Genomic DNA, 13,533 nt, shown 5'->3' on the forward strand with positions numbered 1-13,533 from the left:
GTGTTTTGAATCAGACCACCTGTGGCAAGTTCAGGCATAGGGGCTAGCCGCCATCCCCTTACTCCTTACCCCTTGCCTCTATCTTCCCCTTTCTGATCACCCCACTCCACCTAATATTCCCGTTAAATGTGCCCGCATCCCAAGGTCACCAGAGTTCTGTAAATCCCGGCACTACCGTCCTTGGCTGTTCATGCCCACTTGTGGGGTTGCCGCCCGCCTCAGTCCTCCGGGCTCTGTGGCAGACCTTGCTGCTCTTCCCGGCTGGTCAGGCGTCCGGACGCTCCTGCGAAAGAGAGCACAACCAGCTTCTGCTCTCCCCCCCCATTTCCCTTGCGCTCCCCCTCCCTTTTAAAATGCCCGTGCCGCGCCACTTGGCATCCCCATGCCCCTGAGGCCCAGCGGCTCCTGGGTCCTAGTGCTGCTGGGTTTGGGCAAGATGGCACCTGCGCATGCGTGGCAGGCCCAGCGTTTGCTGGCTGGCGTGATTTGAACCACCACATCTGGGCAGTTCATAGTGTGGGGATCCCGATCCCCGTCACACCCCCTATAAAATTGACAATTCCACCGAGTTTATCCCTTGTTAGTGTTTGATACAGCATACCTCCCACAAGCAGGGTAGGAGGTTTGAAGAGGTGGAACAGTGTCCCAAACTATGTTTTTTTTTTAAATAAAGCCAATTTATAGGCCAAAGAAATGCTATTTTGATGACCATGTATGCAATACAAAATAGAGGGGAAGGAGTACCTATCAGGAGTCAACTTTTTGTCCAGTAAATATTGCTCAGGCTATTTTCATGCTCTCTGTTTCCCAGACTTCTATCGAAAATTAGCCTGAAACTCTCACCAATACATAAACTTCTCTTAATCTGCAGAACAAGTTTGAAATCTATTGATGCTCAGCAATTTAGAAATAATTCCAAAAAGTATCTGTTACAGGATTTACTGTTTGTCTTATATTCTTTCTGTAAACTCTTTTTCTGGTAAGGTACTGTGGGTGCTAGACAGGGAGGCTTTGACTACACTGCAGGGTTTTTGTGCAGGAAGTGTTTTGCGGAAGAGCTCTTCCGCAAAAACTTCTTGTGCAAAAGCATGTCCACACCTCAAGAGCACATTGCAAAAACAATGCTTTTGCGCAAGAGAGTGTCCACACTGCATGGACACTCTTGCGCAATAAAGTTCTGATTGTCATTCACAGAATGGCCATCAGAGGACTTGTGCTTTTTCGGATAGGCTCTTTTTGCGCAAGAAACCCCTGCGGAGCGTCCACACATGCCTTTTTGCGCAAGAACTCTTGTGCAAAAAGGAGTTACACCTTGTAGAAGGAGGTATACCTACACTGCAACAAGCCCTCTGTTCTGTTGATTGACTGTAGATTTCCTTGCGCAAAAATGCGCTTGAGGTGTGGACACTCTGTGGGTTTTTGCGCAAAAACCCTGGGCTACATCTACACTGGCCCCTTTTCCGGAAGGGGCACGGTCATTTTTGAGATCGCAATAGGGAAATGCGCGGGGGATTTAAATATCCCCCGCGGCATTTAAATAAAAATGTCCGCCGCTTTTTTCCAGCTTTTAAAAAAGCCGGAAAAGAGCGTCTACACTGGCCCCGATCCTCCGGAAAAAGCGCCCTTTTCCGGAGGATCTTATTCCCACTTTCCTGTGCCTAGTGCGGAGGTCGTGGACGAGGTCCACGATGTCCGCAGTAGCCCAGGCGGGTGCCCGCCTCTTGCGGTCCCGGGCAAGCTCCCGGGAGCCGCCAGCCTGGTCCCGGGAAGAGGGGGAGGGCTGGGGGGCATCAGGTGGCTGGCTCGATCCGTGCCAGGTGCAGGGTCTGCTGGCTGTGTGCTGGCAGGCTTGCACCTGGCACGGGCAACGTAGCCAGCCCATGCCCCTTTAAGGGGTCCGGGGCCGGGAGGGGGGCAGAAGAGTTTCCCTGGTGGTGCCCAGAGTGGCCACCAGGGCAAGCTGGGGAGGGCTAGCCTCCCACTAGTTCGAATTAAGGGGCTACACAGCCCTTAATTCAAACTAGTAAGTTCACACTAGGCTTAGTCCTCGTGGAATGAGGTTTACCTAGTTCGAACTAAGCGCTCCGCTAGTTTGAATTAAGTTCCAACTAGCGGAGCACTAGTGTAGCGCCTATTAAAGTTAATTCGAACTAACGTCCGTTAGTTCGAATTAACTTTGTAGTGTAGACATACCCTGAGGGAGTCAGCTCAGGGCGAATTGCTCAAAACCAGGGCTACTTACTGCCCTTGACTGGAGACCATTCCCATATAGGCAACAAACCAGTCACGCAGAGTGCTTCAGCTGCCATTCTGGCCAGCAGGAAGCCTCACCAGCAAAACCCCTCAGACACCCCAGCTTCCCTGTGCCACAATCAGACCCAGACCTCACACACAGGAGAGAGGTTATAAACCCCAATCTCACCAACGCCGAACAGATCATCCCAGTCCCAAAGAACCAGCCACTTCTTACCCACAAGAGCACACTGGACCAATTCTTTAGAATCCAAAATCTAAAGGTTTATTAATAAAAGAAAGAAAAGGTTGCGAGTAAGAATGTAACATCTCTGCTAAGAGCCTGCATCAAGAACTCGGTGATTGATGTATGTATTCTCTTTAACAAACTGTTAGCTTAAAAGTCAATGGTGTACATCCTGGCTGTGTCTAGACTGGCAATTTTTTCCTCAAAAGCAGCTGCTTTTGCGGAAAAACTTGCCAGCTGTCTACACTGGCCGCTTGAATTTCCGCAAGAACACTACCGATCTCATGTAAGAAATCAGTGCTTCTTGCAGAAATACTATGCTGCTCCCGTTCGGGCAAAAGTCCTTTTGTGCAAAAGGGCCAGTGTAGACAGCTCAGATTTGTTTTGCGCAAAAAAGCCCCGATGGTGAAAATGGTGATCGGGGCTTTTTTGCGGAAAAGCGCATCTAGATTGGCCACGGACGCTTTTCCTCAAAAAGTGCTTTTGCGCAAAAGCGTCCTGCCAATCTAGACGCTCTTTTCCACAAATGCTTTTAACGGAAAAGTTTTCCGTTAAAAGCATTTGCGGAAAATCATGCCAGTCTAGACGTAGCCCCTGTGTCAGGACAGATCAGCAAATCTTTCCCGGCTCCCTGTCCCTAGCAAGGATGCATCTGGAATCAGGAGCAGGATTGAAAACAAAGATGGAGTCGGCCTCATGGCACTTTTATATTCCTGGTGTTTCCCAAACTGGAGCTGGTCACATGATCAAATGACCTGTCTGCATTTCCCATGCAAGTAGCCATTACGCACTGACTGGTTTGCAGGGTTCCAGACACATTCCTCAGGTGTGTGTTGGCCACTCTGAGAACCATTGTCCATGAGGCAGTGCTACTTAGCACAGCCATTCATTGAATAACCATCCTTCACAGTAGGTGTTCCAGGCCCATTGCTTCCTCCCAGAAAGAAAACATTTAAAATACAAGCACAGAGCCCATATTCATAACTTCACATACAGAAATCATACAAGTACATGGAGATTTCTCAGGGAGATCGTAGACCATCACTCCCTGGTGGACGTCTGGCACGACCAGCACCCAGACGACACCACCACCTTCACCTACATCCAGGTGGGGGACGATCGGTCGCGCCACTCCCGATTGTACGGCATGTACTTTTCTCGCTTCCATCTAAGCACAGACCCACTCCTCCATTGTCTGGCTGGCCCCGTTCACAGACCACACCTGGTAGCTGTGAAGGCCTCTCTAAGCACAAAGAGACTGGCGCCGGTCTATTAGAACTTTAACAATAGCCTGCTGGAGGACGTGGGCTTTGTGGTGTCCTTCCAGGATTTCTGGCTGGCCTGGTGGGGGCAGCAGCCTGCCTTTTCCTCGGTGTGGTGATGGTGGGACATAGGGAAGGTGAGTGCCTGGCTCTTCTGCCATGTCTACCTCCAGGGGGCCTACCGACGGGAGGTTTTGAAGCTTGAGAGGTGCCTGGCATCTGACTGTGAGGATCCACCCCTCTGCAAGGCATACTGGGAGAAGCGGGAGGAGCTCCAGGACCACCAGGTCTGGGGAGCCTTTGTTTGATCCCACATCCATCTCTTTTGGGAGATGGATTGCAGCTCCCGCTTCTTCTACGCCCTGGAGAAAAAGCGGGGGGTCAAACAGGACGGCAAGCCCCTCACAGATCCGGAGATCTGTGGAAGGGCCAAGGCCTTCTACGCCAGCTTATTCTCCCCGGATTGGACTGATACCTGAAGGGTGCTCTGGAGCAAGCGCCTGACAATCAGTGTGGCCAAGCGAAACTGGCTGGAGATGTGTCTCACTCTGGTTGAGCTCTCGAAAGCCCTCCTTCTCAGGCCCACCAACAAAACCGTGGGCATGAACAGTGTCGAAGCAAAAACACGCTCCTCTGTGTTTAGGCAGCTAACAAGCAGCTTTATTAATTAATAAAGCACAGCATGAGCCAAACGTGGTCACAGCAGAGCCAGACCCAGTAAAGCTGCTAATACAATCAATCCTAGTATCTTTATACCCTTAACCAAACAGTCTGACATCAGGGCATCCAATTACAGAAATCCTCAATTAAATTTGGAAAAACAAAGCCTTATCAACAAGATGGCGGACAGGTGCGAGGGAGTACATCTCCTGTCCCAACCAGCCCAATTAACACATACCAATAGCCCATCCTGTAGGCCTCTTCTCACGGGGTGACAGAAAGTTCACTCTGGTCTACGTGCTTGAGAGAAAAGCTGAAATGGTTTCTGATATACAAGATGGCTTCTAGCTAAATATGAAAATGGTTTCTACAGCTTCTACAACTCCCCCCTTTTAGCCTTTTAAAGGCTAACCTTGAAACCATTTTATACCTCCATTTTCCATTAAAGTATTTATGTACATTTCTTGTTCCTTTCTCTGCTCATCCTATTTTAACATCATGAGTTCCACATTCCCTTTGGTAAGGGTCTATCTTGTGTTTTCTAGAATACAAGAAATACAGCATTTGATTAACAAGAAACAGCAATAAGCACAAAAGAATATAGCCAATACTAAAACTACTCTTTGCAAAATCCAAGTTCCCACATGTCCAAACCAGCCTCCCAACCAATCCCAGAGGGTCCAGTCTTCCCCCTGCCTTAGGCGTTTCACAGTTCTTTTAATTTCTGAGGCATCTTCCTTTACTTCTTTGCTGGTGTCAGAAATATACCCACAGCATTTTCTTCTTACTAAGGCACAAACCCCGCTCTTACTAGCTAGGACATAGTCTAGGGCCATTCGGTTTTGGCTTTTTCTCACCCTGGCTCCTGAACCGTTACATGTCCAGCAGTACTTTCCAATTGGGGTCAAGGCTAGGCGGATATACCCTGGGTTAGTAAACCCTTTATCCTGCCAAGTATCATTTGGCTTAGTTTACTAAACAGTGTGCCGTTTATTTGAGTGTTGTTTAGTGGGACTGGAATCATTGGGATGCCTCCTTCTGAATATACCGGACTGTGAGCACATATCCAGCAACCTGTAGAATTAAATTCTTGGGAAACTTGGTTCATTAAAAGCATAAACACATTTGAACCATATAGGTTATAACTACTAAATATTAAAAACAAGATTAAGCATAAACTCAACATGAATTGTTTGTCCAGCCTCATGCTGGCTGTTCTTCAGGACTTCGTAGTTTGCTTCACCTATCGCTGGCAGGTTCTTCTGGGCCGCAGCTGGTACCTTAGCCTTGGTCTCTCAGGCTCGTCTGCTTCTGGGCCTGGATTGCCGGTACCAAGCCTGTGCTGATCCTCGTCTACTTCTGGACCTGGGTTTCTGGTACCAGGTCTGTGGTGATTCTCATCTGCTTCTGGACCTGGGTCTCCGGTACCAGGTCTGCGGTGCTCCTTGTTGGGGACAACTTCTGTAGGGACTGGAACGGGTTTGCAGTGGGATGCGTGAATCCAGGTGGGCAATCCTTCGCACTTTACAGCAGTATGGGTGGTCAGAAGGATTTGGTAGGGACACTTTCACCTGGGTTCCAGAGCAGTCTTCCGCTGGTGAACTTTCACGCAAACCCAGTCTCCTGGTTGTAGTTTAAGGCACAGCTCAGTTGGGGCCTCCTGGAAGGCGTCCTTAACCTGTAAATGATAAGACTGTACACACCTCAGAAGTTCCTGTCAATACTTGACTATGCTTCCTTTAACAAGTGTGGCATCAGCCAGGTTAATTTCTGGGCTGCTTAACAGTCTCATAGGTTGGCCACATGCAATTTCATGTGGGCTGAGTCCAGTTTTCTGATTAGGAGTGGCTCTCATGCTCATTAGGGCAATCGGGAGTGCTTCTACCCATGTTAATCCAGAGTTCTCACATATTTTAGCAAGTTTGTTCTTTAAAATCCTGTTTCATCTTTCTACTGCTTCTGCGCGCTCCAGGTGTCGTGCACAGTGCAGTGCTTGTCTGGGAGAGTAGTACTTTTCCAGGTTTTTTTTGAACAATTTGCCCAGTAAAGTGGAGACCTTTATCACCGGAGATCACAAGGTGTATTCCCCATGATGGGATGTAATAATTTAGAAGTTTCTTAGCTACTGTGATGTCATCATGTTTCCTTCAGGGATAAGCTTCTACCCATCCCAAAAACAAGCAGACAATAACCAGCACACTATTTAAAAGATTGACATTTAAGCAATTGAATAAAGTCCATTTGTAAATTCAGAAATGGTCCCAAAGGCGGAGGTCTGGTTACCGGAACTGTCTTTACAGGTTTACCCACGTTGTGGGCTTGGCAGACAGGGCAAGCCAGACAGTAATCTTTGGCTGCTTGGGAGAATTTGGGAGCAAACCAATTTTGTTTTAGGATTGCTACCATCCCCCCTTTTGCCAACGTGCGACAATCTAGGGAGCACGGGGGCAAGGTGAGGTAGCAAGACCACTGGGGCAACAATGTGGCCATCAGAGCTGCACCACAAGTGGTCTGGGTGCAAGGTGCACCCTGCCAGTCTCCACTCCTGCTTTTCCGATTCTGGGGCTTGGTCTTGCAGGAGGGCCAGTTCTGAAAGAGACGGCGTAGGAGCTGGCGATGGTAGGACAGAAGGGAAAAACAGCAGGTAGAGGAGCAGATTTCACTACATTCTAGACAGTACAAACTGCATAGCCTGCTACTAAAACTCTACTAAAATTATAAAGGCAAGAACCATTTATATAAAGCACAATATTAAGATTATTCAAGGGACTTAAATTATTCTTTCATTAGAACAACAATATTGTACACACAACGTTTGAAATACATATATCACAATCAAGATACACACAAGACAAATCTGGACAGAACACAAACTTATGTCATGACACAGAACCATGGTTTTTTTTTTTTCCTTCGGTTAATTTTCATATGATATTAGCGCTTCTTGATGATCTGAAAGACAAAGAAAACATTTCTACCCCCGTCGGGGTGGCCCATTATAACTTAAAATACTGCCTAAGATCTGCTAGGGGAACTAGTTACATCTAGTTCCTTACCACTTCTATGGGTGAGTGAGCTGTAACTTTCTGAGAACAAGAGAGCTTCATCGGTACTCGTGACCTTCCACTCTCTTGAATTACCTCTGAGCTGCTAGCTTTCCTTATCAGTGGCATGCCTCAGTTTTTCTCTTGTACTGCAGACCAGGCTTATTTTATTTACTGCTACAGAAACTCTTAGAACAAGGTGCTTGCTAGTTACTATTCCAGCAAGCAAAAGGTTTTTCTTTCCTGAAAAGAATCACATGCAATGTTACAGACTTACTTATGGGGGACAGTGCTCCCCCCCTTCCAGAACAGACAGGCAGTTTGCAGACACACACAACCTTGGATCTGAAAGCAAGCCAAAGGTGCTATCAGCTCAGCCTTGAACAGAAACACTGTGAAGTTTCTGGGCTTGGATTTTTTTAAACAATAATTAGGTTCCTTGGAAGACACATTTAACTCTTAGGGTGCAGGTTTTACAAATTTACAATGTATAGATTCTATTCTTTTATGCGGTTAACCAATTAAGTTTCAGTAGAATTCCTTATTTTCTCTTTAATAGATTTAACAAAGTGTCTGTAGCTAAATGTTTAACTTGACTGTTTCATTGCTAAGATGATTAAAAGAGGCTGCAAGAAACAAGTCATTTCTTAAAGCAGGTTTGTTTTGGTTTTTTTTTTCCCTCCCCCTTAGGATTTGGAGGAACACTTTCTTTAAACTGTTAAACTTATTTTAAACTTTATGTTTTGCTTTGGATCGGGCAAGTTTGTTACAGGAGCCCGTGTTTTCAAAGGGAAGAGCTAATTCCTTTCAGTTATTTTTCATGTTTCCTCTCTACCTGTGTATGCGTTATAAAGAGGGATAGAGGGGTGATGTTGTGCCAGATTTTCCCCCCAAGCTTGGTTGATATAGGTGTGCAAACTGAGAATTTTTTTTTTCCCACTTCTTATGCATTATTTTGGCACAGAGGTGCTGCAGCAACTTTTAAGTTACCTATCTTACTGCAGGGTGGATTTTTGCTTTTCTGAGCTTTACTTTCATCCCTCATAGCTTTAATTTTTCCTTTTTTCCAATTTGTTAAATGCTTACAGGTCCTTGGACCATTATGTAGTACACAGGGGTGCCTTTCGGCAGAGTGGGGGGTGTTTAAACTAACCCCCACTTAAACTAACTTTACACACTCCAAAGAAAGAGTCTGCCGGGTCTAGAGTGTCAGACCTTAGCAGCTCATGAAATAAGGGGAGTCGTCACTCCCTCACATATCCGCTGAGTCTCGAGGTTCAGCTGACCCCCCCCCCCTTGCGTTCAGAGCTCCCTCGTGGGAGAGCCCTGGTGCAGCTGGGATCAGCTCAAGTCTCAGACCTATGCAACGGCATTCATTCTTCACTCATTACATTCATACTCATTTTCCACACACATTTTTTTTCTCCTTTTTCACATTTTTCCTATAGTTTCCACATTTAGCTGCATCTTTATTTATTGTCTAGTTCCCATGGGTTTCTATTAAGTGACGCTGCCCTAAGACACCCGGCACTTAATATCAGACTTCATTAGGATCCTATACCAGAAAACACTTATCATAAAGGCACTGGAATTCCTGTAGACTGACCTACCCCCATTTTCTGCGCGCGCTTAATTCTGCAAGTCACCGAATCAGGATCCGCCTGCTCGCTCTGCGAGTCACCGAATCAGGATCCGCCTGCTCGCTCTGCGAGTCACCGAATCAGGATCCGCCTGCTCGCTCTGCGAGTCACCGAATCAAGAATTCACCTGCTCGCACTGGTCCCCCCCCTTTTTGTTGCGAAGCACTGGACTCAAGGTCCACCTGCCTCGCAGGGGTTTCCGGCACCTGCCCCAGCCCGGCAGAACACCACGTCCTGGCGCCTGGAGACAGCCTGGCGGAATGGGGCACTATGGCCTGGGGTTAGCCTCAGAGGTCAGTACTATGCCCACAAATAACAGAGAGAGACAACAAAGCTTCCCCACAGTTCCGTGTGCCGAGAGAGAGTAATGGCACCACACCAGCTTTTAGCATCCGAACACAGAGGGTCCAGCGCATGGCTGCCTCACTAGAGACACCGGTGTGCCCTTTTGGAACTGTGACACATAAGACAGGCCTCATAGACAAAGACAGACACAGACAGACAAAAATGTTAGCCGCTCCACAAAATTGAATTCCGTAGCTCCCCTTACCCCGATGGCCGGCCGTCACTCCAAATCCCAAGCCCTCAACCAGGAGATTTCGTAACAGGTATCCCCTTTACCTTCTCTTGAGCGCTCTGAGAGGTTTGGAAGTGGAGTGCCGGTCCGTCCATACGGGCAAGTGGCGCGTTAGGAATCTCGGTGGAACCTCCAAATTGTCGAAGCAAAAACACGCTCCTCTGTGTTTAGGCAGCTAACAAGCAGCTTTATTAATTAATAAAGCACAGCATGAGCCAAACGTGGTCACAGCAGAGCCAGACCCAGTAAAGCTGCTAATACAATCAATCCTAGTATCTTTATACCCTTAACCAAACAGTCTGACATCAGGGCATCCAATTACAGAAATCCTCAATTAAATTTGGAAAAACAAAGCCTTATCAACAAGATGGCGGACAGGTGCGAGGGAGTACATCTCCTGTCCCAACCAGCCCAATTAACACATACCAATAGCCCATCCTGTAGGCCTCTTCTCACGGGGTGACAGAAAGTTCACTCTGGTCTACGTGCTTGAGAGAAAAGCTGAAATGGTTTCTGATATACAAGATGGCTTCTAGCTAAATATGAAAATGGTTTCTACAGCTTCTACAACAGGCTGACCGTGGAGTTCTACTGCGTGCTTTGGGACGTCCTCGGGCCAGACCTTGTCATCGTCTGGGCCGAGTCTTTGGAGAGCGGGCTCCTCCCTCTGTCAAGCAGGCAAGCCGTGCTCGCCTTGCTACCGAAGAGGGGGGACCTCCACAACCTTCGGAATTGGCGTCCCGTCTCGCTCCTCAGCACGGACTACAAGGTCGTAGCAAAAGCCATCTCGCTGCAACTGCGGTCCGTGCTGGCGGACGTGATCCATCCCGACCAGACCTACACCGTCCCGGGCCGCAGCATCTTTGATAATCTATATCTGGTCTGGGATCTCTTGGAGCTTTGGTGTGGGGATGGTTTGTCGTTTGCCCTCCTGTCTCTGGATTGACAGGATGGACCACGGGTATCTCCTGGGCACTCTGCAGGCCTTCAGCTTTGGGCCCCATTTCGTGGGCTTTCTCCGGGTGCTGTACACCTCCACGGAGTGTTTGGTCAGGCTCAATTAGATTCTGACTGAGCCGGTCAGTTTCGGACAGGGAGGGCGTCAGGGTGTCCGCTGTCAGGCCAGCTGCACGCTCTGGCAATTGAGCCCTTTCTCTGTCTCTTCTGCCAGACACTGACGGGGTTGGTATTCCAAGAGCCTGAGATGAGGCTGGTCCTGTTGGTATATGCCAATGACGTGCTCCTCACGGGCCAGCACCTGGGCAACCTGACGCAGGTGGAGTCAAGAGCTCTGGCTTGGTGGTTGGGGACAGGTGTCAGGCAGGATGCCTGTGATGGGGTGGACAAGGCCCCAATATCACTGCTGGAGGACTTTCTGCAACAGGAGCAGAAGAGGTCCTCTAAGGAGAATAGAGTGGCAGCCTCTGCTAGAGCCAATCAGGGTGCATCAGACCGATATAAAAGAAGCTGCTAGGCCAGGGCTTGGCAGTTCCTTCCTGGAGCTTGACCCAGGCAGACCTAAGGGCTGACTGGGCGAACAGCAGCACTCCGGACAGCTCTGAGGGGGAGCTGTACTTTATACCTGAGCAGAACCAGGTTCCAGGGAGGAAGACTAGTCAGTAAGCCAACAGCAACTCTTGCAGAACCCTGGACAAGGAGGACTTGACCACAAGGCCCAAGAGAAAGGGATGGATGACACAGCTTCCCTGGGGAAGTGACCCAGGGATGTAACAGCAACCAACCACTCTGGGTATGTCTACACTACCCCGCTAGTTTGAACTAGGAGGGTAATGTAGGCATACCGCACTTGCAAATGAAGCCCAGGATTTGAATTTCCCGGGCTTCATTTGCATAAGCGGGGAGCCGCCATTTTTAAAATATGTGATTGTGTCGAATTTCAATGAGTTTGAGATTTGCACATTAAGGACAAGTGAAGCTACAGATGATTTGCATGGATCATCCCAAAACAACTGTTAAAGCCTCTGTACCACATCACACCTTATGCATTCTGTATGTGACACATTACAGAAATAACTATTTTACTAACTTTTTAAAACATTCTAAAATATTTTATTGGGACTGTGTCAGGGCTGATTCCCCCCCCCCCCCCCCACTCTGGCACTCCAAGTGCAGAAGATGGGGGGGCCCATAAAAACTTTAAATATACCTTGCTACTACAGGCACAGGTTACAAAAACTTCCCCCAGAATCACAAATGCAGAGATGGGGGGGGGGGGGGGGGGTGACACCATCAAGTGTGGGGTTTTTTTGTTTGTTTTGTTTTGTTTTTTAAAATCCCTAAAACCAGGGCAAACACTTGAATTCTCCCCCAAGCTCTTCTGCCACAAGAGAGCTTGAAAAAAGAAAAGAGACCAACAAGCTGCAGTCTCTGGTAGCTGACATCTTAGTGTAACCCCCAAGGAGATTGCTTGGATTCCCGGGGCTTTGTCTGCTGGCAGCTCAGGGAGAGGCTCTGAGTTTGCCTTGGCTCCCCCTCCCTACCAGGGCCAGAGTCTGCCCGGCAACCCATAGGGAGTGAGATGCCCCTCCCAGGGGGAAGGAGAGACCATTGTTGAGGGGAGTCTGGAGCCAGCCAGGAAAAGGGGAGGACTGAGTGTGTGGGAGCTAGTAAGCCCCAGGCCTGCATGCAGGGTTCCCCCTGAGAGCTAGCCTCTAGGGACCTGAAGGCAGGATCCCTCAGCTGGGTTTATGTCTCCACTGTTGATTCCCAGTTGTGGAGTTTGCTGGGAGGCTTCCCCAGCCAGGCTGAGTTGGCTCCAGCTCCCTGGGTGAGAGAGTCACTGCATGGTCAGCTGGGCTCTAGCAGCAAGTTCAGGGCTGCTGCCTGCTGTGTGGGTCTGGAGGCTGGCCTGGGAGGCTATAGTTTTGAATTTTGGTGCAGTTGTGTGGTCTGCATCTTGAGCCCTGCACCCCTTCGCGGTGAGGGGAAATTCTGGGACCGAAGCAGCCTGGTTCCTGCTTAAAGAGGACCCCTGTGAGAAGAGAGCAGCCCCTTTGCAGAGACTGAGTCATCTCTCAGCCTGAGGTCATTCATGGAGTGTGTGAGTGCACCAATTTTTAGTAAGTCAGGGAATTTGTTTGGGGATTTTATTACCTGCAGCCTATTAAACTGTGGAGGGATTTACTGCCTTCTCCCATGTGTGAGTCCTTTGGGCTGTACTGGACCTAGTCAGCCCCACTGCTAAACCTCTGCAGAGAAGGATTGTGTGGTCAGCAGTCATCAAGGGCCCCAACAAAGTACACGTACCCACGGGACACTAACCTCACAGTTGCTGGGCACCAGTGACCCTGAAAATAGTGTTTTACCCTGTTCTGTTATAATTGTCTCTTGTTTAATATAATTGTGTTTATTATAGTGTATGTGTTTGTGTTATTTTCTGGGAGTCTCCAACCATCTGGCAAATACGTGGGGATTATCCTGGGCTAGAATTTTCCTCCCAAGCTGCCCTGGTGACCCTGCTAGGAAGGAGTGAGGGGGGTGGAGGCACCGCCAAGTACATCAATCAGAAAGAATAAAATTGAGTGGGTGGGGGATCCAGAAGAACCCAGACCTATCCATCCGAACCTGAAAGGAGATTGGCTTTTGTGGAGGCAGGAAAAGGGAATAAGGGAATTTGTGTGCAGCCATCTTGGTCTTGTTAACAAGAGAGCAAGAGTCAGGCTAAGTCTGTGGCCTGACAAGGCGAGATCTGTAATTAGACGCTGCCTTCGCCTCTCGCCTCCATACGGAGATAAGGGTCGAACGCTGACTCTGGTAGGGACCTTTAGATAAGGAGCATCTGGGTGGAACTAAATAACTGTTAGCCATTGGTGTTTGTAATGGGAAGGAGACTAATTGTTATTGTTATTAT

General features: G+C 48.5%; 1 long non-coding RNA gene across 2 annotated transcripts in view; it reads left to right on the plus strand.

Annotated features, from left to right (window-relative positions):
- Positions 1–1,755: 1,755 nt before the first annotated feature.
- The window catches only part of LOC142818431 (uncharacterized), a 30,085-nt gene continuing 18,307 nt past the window's right edge, over positions 1,756–13,533 (plus strand). Inside the window, exon 1 of one of the 2 annotated variants that reach the window (XR_012895907.1) lies at positions 1,756–3,587. This is a non-coding gene — a long non-coding RNA (uncharacterized LOC142818431). Of the gene's footprint in view, positions 12,724–13,533 lie in introns of both variants that reach the window. The other variant, XR_012895906.1, reaches the window with a different exon arrangement.

The sequence above is a fragment of the Pelodiscus sinensis genome, chromosome 15, assembly GCF_049634645.1.
Source record: "Pelodiscus sinensis isolate JC-2024 chromosome 15, ASM4963464v1, whole genome shotgun sequence".
Taxonomy (NCBI): domain Eukaryota; kingdom Metazoa; phylum Chordata; order Testudines; family Trionychidae; genus Pelodiscus; species Pelodiscus sinensis.